This window comes from Nansenia antarctica, assembly GCF_963989245.1.
Source record: "Nansenia antarctica genome assembly, chromosome: 4".
NCBI classification, from domain to species: Eukaryota; Metazoa; Chordata; class Actinopteri; order Argentiniformes; family Microstomatidae; genus Nansenia; species Nansenia antarctica.
The window spans coordinates 55,115,817-55,125,613 of NC_137689.1; positions in this window are offsets into that span (position 1 = coordinate 55,115,817).

The window sequence follows — 9,797 nt, forward strand, 5'->3', positions numbered from 1 at the left end:
CTTATCATTGGTGGGTTGGGAACATGGTCCAAGCAAAATACTCTGAAGTGAACCACAAGTCTCAAAAGGGTGCGCTGAACAGTGGTTTACTTATGTGGTTCGGTATTTAATTGTGCAGAAGACATTGCTTAGTGCAATAGTGTTTGTGTATTTATGTGGTCGTTATGTAACTACTAGTCTGAAGCTTACATTTGGGAGTGTGTGCTGTGCTCTCCATCCCACACTCATTATCATCAGTTGGAGCATTAGATGCTGTCTTGACTATCACCCAAAATAACCAGTTGCCAAACCTGCTCTCATTCCATCTTTGTGTAAACTCAATATGCATTATAGAGAGTGAGAGCGAGAGTAAACAACAGAAGAACACAGTGCTCCCTACTCCCTGGGTTGAGTTAAAAGTCCTCTCTCCTTTGCTATTTCTGCCTGATTCCCTTCAGAAAGCTTTGTTTTAATAGAGAAAAGTAATGTTGCTCAGGATGTACTGCAGTGCATCACTGCACACAACATTTCCCACATCACATCACTAGCATATCTGCAGAGTGATGGGGAACAGAATATGACATCATGTGAGGTCATTATGTGAGCTCAGGGAACCATTGCCATCTTGTCTGATTCACTATTATAAAAAATGGTTGCATGTGCTTTGATGGAAATGTAATAAATGTGATGTGTGTGTGTGTGTGTGTGTGTGTGTGTGTGTGTGTGTGTGTGTGTGTGTGAGCGTGCGTGCGTGCGTGCGTGCGTACGTGCGTGCGTGCGTGCGTGCGTGCGTGTGTGTGTGTGTGTGTGCTGTTGTACCGTATGTGGAATGAGGATTGTGTGTGAGGAATTATTTGCTGTAAATGGAGGGTACTTTTTAATTATCAGTGCATTAGTTTTTGTTTTTCAAAGTCTTCAAAGCAAAATACAGTTTTAAATCAGACTCTTTGTACATGTACATATTTTTTCTCACACTCAGTGTTTAAGAACGCCGCTGTTGGTGAGGATGTTTTGAAATTCACCATCAAAGCAAGACTGCAGGTATTACCGACCAAGTACAATCTGTCCACCTGGTATCCCCACACTCACAGTCCATTCTGTTTAAACCATCAGGATTCACAACACCTAGAATCCATTGCACACATAACAAATGGATGTAATGCATACAAACACCTGTACATAGCTCGTCATGACCGTATTGTGGACATTGTGTCTGATACAGTACAAAACATCTTACCATCTAGCGCAGCTATGTACAAGCATGCCAGAGTGTTACCAGAGTGGTTTGGTTTTACCAATGACGTTTTTTCCAACATCCCAAATACACCTGATGTTGTCTTTGTTGACACCAGCCACAAGGAGGTGCTGATTGTAGAAGTAGGCTGCCCCTTTGACCTGTACATGGACCAGACTTTCCAGGACAAGTATATCAAATACCAACAACTACTTAGTACGATAACCAGCTTTGGGTACAAGTGTAAATTCAGCATACTTGTATTTGGAAGTCTGGGCCATGTATATAAATGCACCATGAGGGGTCTGAGAATTGCTGCAATGTCTAAAAGAAAGGCCAAACAAGTTGCCAAATGTTGCTCTGTCTCAGCTATCATTGGCAGCTTGGCTGTGTGGAGAAGGAGGTGTTATGTGTACCCTTGAGTGTTCAGTGCTGCTTAGCCCCGAAATATTTGATTCCCTGTTTGTGTAATATAATTTGTGGAACCAAATAAAGTATTCAAATGTGCTGTTGTACCGTATGTGGAATGAGGATTGTGTGTGAGGAATTATTTGCTGTAAATGGAGGGCACTTGTTAATTATCAGTGCATTAGTTTTTGTTTTTCAAAGTCTTCAAAGCAAAATACAGTTTTAAATCAGACTCTTTGTACATGTACATATTTTCCAATGAACCTTTAGTGCAAACAAGTAAACATACTGTATTGAGCTACCCATGGGAACTTAACCAATGTGTAGCCTATGGCTTTGTCTAAACTGAGACAACTGTATAGAAAACATATTCCATATCCAGCTGCATAATCAGTCTTTCTAGACTGGTCCTAGACCCCCCTCTACTTTAGGTGTTGTCATTATGACCATGGGTTGGATAGTCAGTCTCTCTACATCAGTATTGCACCCATTAGTTGATGAAAGAAATTTGATATGTGAATGATCACCGTTTGACACTAGATCACATTTTAAAGATTTACTGTAATAGTATTTCAGTTGCTGCAATTGATACACATCATTGAGTACAGCAGTTTTAAAAAAGCATCTAGCATTAGCCTACTGAGGTCAGAATGAGTGCCAGTAATTGCATGATCAAGTTGTCACCACAGGTAGGCTATGGGTGACAGCGCGCAACTACATGAGATGAGATACCGTACATAGGCGACGCAATTGTCAAGTCATTTGATTGTGTGACCTTGATTTATTAAGATGTCACTTTGGTCATTCACAAGTTTGGGTCAGTATAGTCCCATCGTGACACAAGGTGTTAAAACACAAACATTTACAGTTAATGCTGACAATATACGTGTGGTCAACATGTTATTCAAAATTACAATAACAATAACTATTTCACGATAATTTCAGTATGCTGAAATTGTGGATTTGAAAATGCTTATATCAATTATAGATTTCCTTTTCCTATTCCACGACTACGACTTCATACAGTATGCCCGTGGATACAGGTCTGCTTATAGGCTACTGAACTCAAACTTGAGAGCGCACATTCAGCAGCTGTTTGCATTTTCTACAATATAAACAATATACTTAATCAACAATATAAAGAAGGTGTCTTTATTATTTACCTGCATATTGTCAAAGTCACGATATCCTCTTGCCCTTTCAAATAAATTGCTTTTAGGTGTTCGATCAGTCGCGCGCAATTTCTGTTTGAAGATCCGATGTCAGACGCCTCCAACGCTCGCGAAGCAACCTTGCGAGAGAGGGAGAGAGAGAGATAGAGAGAGAGAGAGAGAGAGAGAGAGAGAGAGAGAGAGAGAGAGAGAGAGAGAGAGAGAGAGAGAGGGAGAATTAATGAATTAATGAATGCCAACATCTGTATATATACTGCCAATCAGTGCCTTCATTCATGCGTTATTCCAATATATATATATTGTTTTATTTACTAAGCCTACATCTACAGGTATTCCTAATTATGTGTTGTATATGAATTTATGTTATATTTGCGCAAATTGGGATACTTTGCTTTACCATTTCAAACTACATGATTGATAAGCAAACACGAGGTCATTTCGACAAGTAGACCCTCTCTCGGTCACACATGATTAACTTTTTGATTAAAGGAACCTATTAAATACAGATTGCTATCTTGGTAAACAAAACAAACAACAACAAAAGAACACAATCATTTCAGATACACTCTTCCATTGTCATCTGATGATATGAAAAGTAGATGTTTACACCAACTTGAGTTCTCTCTGTAGATGAGTTAGGTTGCTGTGTGCCATTGAACACACACACTTTCCACACATCAGCAGTGTTTAAGACGCGCAGTGCGGCACTGATAACAGTGGCATGGCTGGAAGGCTTTGGACAAGATGAGCAGAAGATGATAAGGAGGGGATTCATGAGTTATCCGCTGTGTTGGCTTGTGTCCAGAGGCAATGTATTATCAGCACATTAATGACATTATTCCATGACTTACTGTGATATGAAGGAGAAACAAGGACAAGTCAAAAATATCCCTTTCGATCTTTGAAGAGTCTGTCAGACATTTAAGTGTACTCAGAGAATCTTATAAGCATATCAATTATTTGACATACATACTGTATGCTTGATGCTGATAGTTATATAACAAAATGTAGCCTGCACTACTGTATTTCCACACAATGATTTTACATTTCGCGCTCTTCTTTGCCCTAGATAGCTGAAGAGGGAATTTATTTATTTATACCTGTTCATACCTGCTTCCTGGCATGTTGATTAGTCAGTTAATTTACTGAATTTACTACAATAATCACCCCCTATACCTCCACCCCCCAACAGAAGGAACTCATGCTTCCCCCAAGTTGCACTGATCTCCCCACATTCTTCGAAAAAAGGGTTCCAAAAGGAAGGAGAACCCTTTGAAGAACCTTTTTGGGTCCCATGTAGAGCCCTCTGTGGAAAGGGTTCTCTAATAGAAACAGCCAAGTGCATAAAGAAACTGGACAGGATGTGCCCCATTTAGGCACTGCATGGGTGTTTAATTACACACTCTTGCCAGTTATCTACAGTACATTTTTATTCCAGTCTCTCTTTTGGCTCTTTTTTGTGACTGAAGATGCGTTGGTAACAATTTTGGGTTGAACCCGTCCTTGTTTCTTAGTATAAGGACAGACTAGATGTTATCATATTCAATAACATATCAGCTAAATCCTTTTCAAATTACAGTGCAATCGATAGGCCCTGCTGCAGACACACATCTTGTCTTTCACTTGAACAGAAAGGTAAACGAAGAAGGGCACAGGATGCAGCTTCTCTGCCAAAATAAGTTTTGTCATCGCTGCAGCATCAGTGAAGGTGCCTTTTCTCCTATTCTAATACCATCTGTGGACTCCTATCATTGTCATGCAAATACTGTCAACGTGTCATACTGTCAACTTGTCTGTGGAACAGTTTTACAGTATCAACAACAGCATAGACATGTTCAGAACAGTATAGATATCTCGAGAAGTTTTCAGGAGTTTGTTGCTGTGGGAACAGTTGCTAAGCAGTGTTTAGGAGGCTTCAACCGTAAGGGAAGGCAAGGAGGAGTGTACAGAGTTAGACATAGGCAAAGAGATGGCGCATAACTGAGGAGAAGAAACATTTAAATGCAGAAAATAAGCAGCAGTATTGTAGAGGAAGAACAAAGTTAGTTAGAGGAGAGGAGACCTAGGGCTCAAGAAAGAGAGGAAACCTGCTAGAGGCTAAAATTAGAATGACCAAAGCAAACCATGAAAACAGCTATAATGCCCACTCTCCACCACCCCACTATGAAAAAAAGAAGAAAGTAATTTATTTGCAAACAACCTTTTGCAATAGCCAGCAAATAACTGTAATGTCACACGCTGGCTGCACACTGTGTAATATATCGAATCAAATATTTGTTCATGTTAATCATTTCACTGGTATTTTCATTTCATGTACTTCATCCTACTGTAATAATGTAAATGTCACGGACAATGCTTGAATTATTCAAATATCCATGTGTCTGCCCCTCTGCGCCTTTGGCTCTTATCTGCCTACAGGTCTATCTCATTCCTGCAGACACTGAATTATTTTTAGCCTAGCAAGTTCCAGAGAGTGCCTGGCGTCCCTGGTGGATTACACACCAATGCTGGGTTTAATTGAGGGTGTGTGTGTGTGTGTATGTATGTGTGTGCATGCGTGCAAGCGCGTGTGTGTGTGTGTGTGTGTGCATGCGTGTGAGCGTGTGTGTATGTTTGTATGCTTGCATTTCCACCATACAGTATCATCTGTATCATGTATCATCACACAAGCTGTTTGACCATGCGCACACACACACACACACACACACGCGCGCGCACACACACACACACACACACACACACACACACACACACACACACACACACACACATTTCTATTTATGTCAAATTATTTAATCTGCTATCCATCCTTTCTGATCTCTTTTCTCTTTACTTTCATCCTTCACGCTGTTTTACCTTCCCACTTCTTGCACTTCTTCTCTGTCATATTTCCCATTCTTGCTGTTTAATCTCACTACACTCTTTTCCCTGTGGTTTCTTTATAGATTACACACCTCCTGTCTCTGTCATCCCTTTCTGACCAGCCTCCCTGCCAGACTGCAGCTGAAACTTAGCCTATCATAATATCATTTTTCTAAATCTCGCGTGATTGATTGAATACCCTGAACATAAAGGCACATAACAAAAGCACATGTTCTTTCACGTGTAGACAGTGAGGAGAGACTTGGTTCACATACATTATTTGTGAAAGCCTCAGCCATCGCTTTAGACAACAAAACACTTAGACAATATAAAGACCCAGACAAGTACATGACAATGTTGAAAAGCTTGCAATGCAAGCAATGCAAAAGGTCTTGTGTATACATGCATGTGTGTGAATGAGTTAGTCTGCTGTATGAGTTAGCCTGTGTATTCTAGTGCTGTACAGTAAGGTATGGCAGATGTGAATAAAGGGTTAATGTGGAGGACAGTCTGTAATCACTGTCAATTGACATTTTCAGATGCCAACAATTAGCCATAAAATCGATACTCTGGGGCGCGTAAGTGGCCAAACACACATAATCACAAGGTCTCTGGTTCAATTCCGTCTATCGTGACATATGCTGCATGTCATCCCCCTTCTCTTTCTCACCCATCCTTCCTGACAATCTCTATCCCAATAAAGCAGAAATGCCCTAAAACAGCACCAAAAAAATAGATACTCTGCTTAAATATGTACTGTATTAAAATGCAGAGTCACTTGCATACAACCACGCAGTTGCGCACACCCAACCACAGTAACACTTTTAATGTCCCTGACACGTAGAGCAAACAGTAACACTTTTAATCTCCCTGACAAATAGAGCAAACAGTAACACTTTTAATGTCCCTGACACGTAGAGCAATTAACTGAATCCTAATCTGCTTTTGGTTAATTAAATACTGAGGGGGCCTGCAGCAGCTAAGCAAATGCTGTCATGGTTTTTAGCAGGCATTAACAAAGCTTACAGCTCAATTATCCTTAGTACCAAGTCTGCCTACTGATGCCCTTTGCTCCCTTAAACTCTCCACTTAACTACAGTGGAGCAAGAGGGGAAGCAGAGAAAGGCTCGACTGACTGAGGACATTCCTGGTCTGTCTGCTTTCTCATTTCTGCCATCTGGTGGCATGGGACAGCTGATACCGTAAATTCCCTGGCATATACTTTCAGGACAAAACTATTCCAAAATAAACTTTCAAACTTTATTTGTTTTGAAAAAACAACATATTTACAGAAAATATGAGAATCAACATTTACACATTGACATAAACCTAATCTTAGATACGTATTCCTTATGCATAACAGTAGCTCAGCATCTGGAAACCCATTGTTCCCGTTCCCATTGTTGTCCATAATTAAGTACACTTTCAACAATGAATGACCCTCAAAAGCCAATTCCTATTAGACACACACGCATGCACGCATGGACACACACACACACACACACACACACACACACACACACACACACACACACACACACACACAGCCTCCATTCCAGTCATGGTGTCTTCAGACATGTTTAAACATTTTCTTGATTTGGCTCATGTCTGCAATCCTGTACACCACTGTGTAAGGAGGAGAGACCACAACCATTCTATCATCATTCTAAAACATGCTCAGTTGGTAGAGCATAGGGCTAATAATACTTACTTAGGTTGTGAGCTTGATTCCCGCCGCTGGGACTGTATATATACTGAAAAATGTATGACTCACTGCAATGTAAGTTGCTTTGGATAAAAGCGTCATCTAAATGGCATATACGTATGTGTTTAGAATTTTTAAATAAAAGAAACATTGATATAAGTTCATAATGCTTTAACCAAAGGCTGTACAGTATACACCCTTGCCAGCATGTCTCTTATATATTTTTTATCATGCAGTTTAAATGCTATTACATTTGAAAGAGAAGACAAATTCATATAAATTCATGGACGCCTTTTTTGAGACAAGTAAAGGCTGTGCAACTTTACTACTGTATACAGCTACAATATCATCCGGGAGTCAGGACAGGTAAATCAGTCAATCATTCATGATATTAAACCGTTGGAGCCATTCTGCAAGATTGCTTACTATGCAAGATAAATGGCAATAGGACAGCCACACATTTTGGCCACTAGATGTCTGTACAATCCTTCTGTTTCAGTGGTATGTTGTGCTTGATAGTCAACCAGATTCATTAAGGGCATTCATTGTTATTTCTGACTCAACAAAAGGGAATTAAAGAAGACTGTGGAGTGTATGTACAGGCCAATGCACACGGCGTGCGATTTTGTCGCACGACAACATTCGATTCTCAATTCACACCACTGAAGTGTGTGGGTGTGAATGGAGAATCGAATGTTGTCTTGCGACAATATCGCATTGCACACCGTGTGCATTGGAAAGATGCAGTTATCCTTTTTATGATATCACAAAAGGATTCAAAAGTTATTACATAACCACAGTTTTTCTCCACATGAAGGTGCCCCATTTGTTGGAGTAAAAGGTAGATATAATTGTTTTCTCTACATCAGCATTCAGCATACTGCCCATTTTCATTGTGCCTTTCGATATGTACCCTCACCATGCCAAACCATGACTTCATTATGCCCTGCCTTTTCAGGGAGACATCACACCACCTCCCCCACAGGAATGACGATGCTCAGCTGGCAGCACTATGTGGACCAGGTGATGTTAGAGGGCCAGTGTGCAGACTGTGCGTTGGTTAATGTGCGTACACGCAGGGTGCTAGGGGCCACCACAGGGGGCATGCTGGAGCACTGACCCGCCGTGAGGTGAAGAGGCTGTTGGGAAGGGATAGGGAAGTCATCCAGGTAGAGGGCGTGAGCAGTGGTGGTCTAATTTTTTCTAGTGGGTATACTGTGATTTTGCCCTCCCAGTCAGAGCGACACCTGTCCCGTAGCGACACCCCATAAGCACCACCACACTCACTTATGCATACAGTATGCATCTACACCGGTGTTTGCTGCCTTGGGGGGGGGGGGGGTCTTGACTACATGTCCACTTTCTCACCTGGTTCTTACTCTCTCTCTGGTGTGCCGACACCATCCTGCTCTCTCTCATTCTCTCCCTCTCTATCCTCCTCTCTCCCTCTTTTGCTGTCAACCAAAAGGCAAATATAACAACCAGAGTATTTATAATTTAATAAGAGGTATACATTGAATTCATATCAAATCATAACATCATTCTAATTGAATATTGGGTTGCTGTGGGCAATAGAGTCAGATACTGTCTTTACTTACTCTCTCACCTGTAAGAAAATCGTATGTCCAACTACAAAAAACAGACATTTCCAATGAGTGAGGGTTTGTTCCAATGCTTCAATCCACTGTCCATGTACTGTAAATATACCATTATGGTATTACCATAAAGCCCAATTCTAGCAGAATAAGAAAGATTGTATATCTACTTTAAGTAAAATAATAAAGTGCATCCAGTTAGCTCTTTAGCTGGCATGTGTGCAGCAGACTAGCTCATCTCATCACCTCTGAGCTAGCTAGCTTGCTAGTTCTTTGACACTATTATTCACACCATGAAACTATAATCAGACACTTTCTAGTCACAATAATAACGACTAATTTGAACCAACTTTCTCTGTCAGAACAAAGTAATTATATTTGCTAACGTTTCAACTTGCTTACTTTCTTCTGCAGAGCTTTCACCCTGCAAAAACTCTCTCGCGTCGCACGCGCACACAAAACAAACAAAACCAAACCATTCTCCAGCGCGGCACGAAGCTGTGTGTGGAGGTCTGCCCGCCCCAAGGCTCTGTAGGGGAAATACTGAGAGCATTCTGAACGACTGGTTATGCGATAACAAACATGTCAGAAAGTTCGAAGTAAGTGCTTCGCCTTCGTAACACAGAAGGGGTGAATTTTATGAATAAAAGTGTGAAAGTTCTGTCACAAAACGCCGTTACGTATCCTCGCGCATTTTTTAGTGGGTATACGCAAATCCTTGTCCTTTCCTAGTGGGTATACGGCGTAGTCCTGCGTATCACGCCTGGGAGGGCTGCGCTGTGCTCTCCTGAGGGACAACATGGCTACTCCAGGTGAGAGGACCACGGACCTCCGCACCAAGC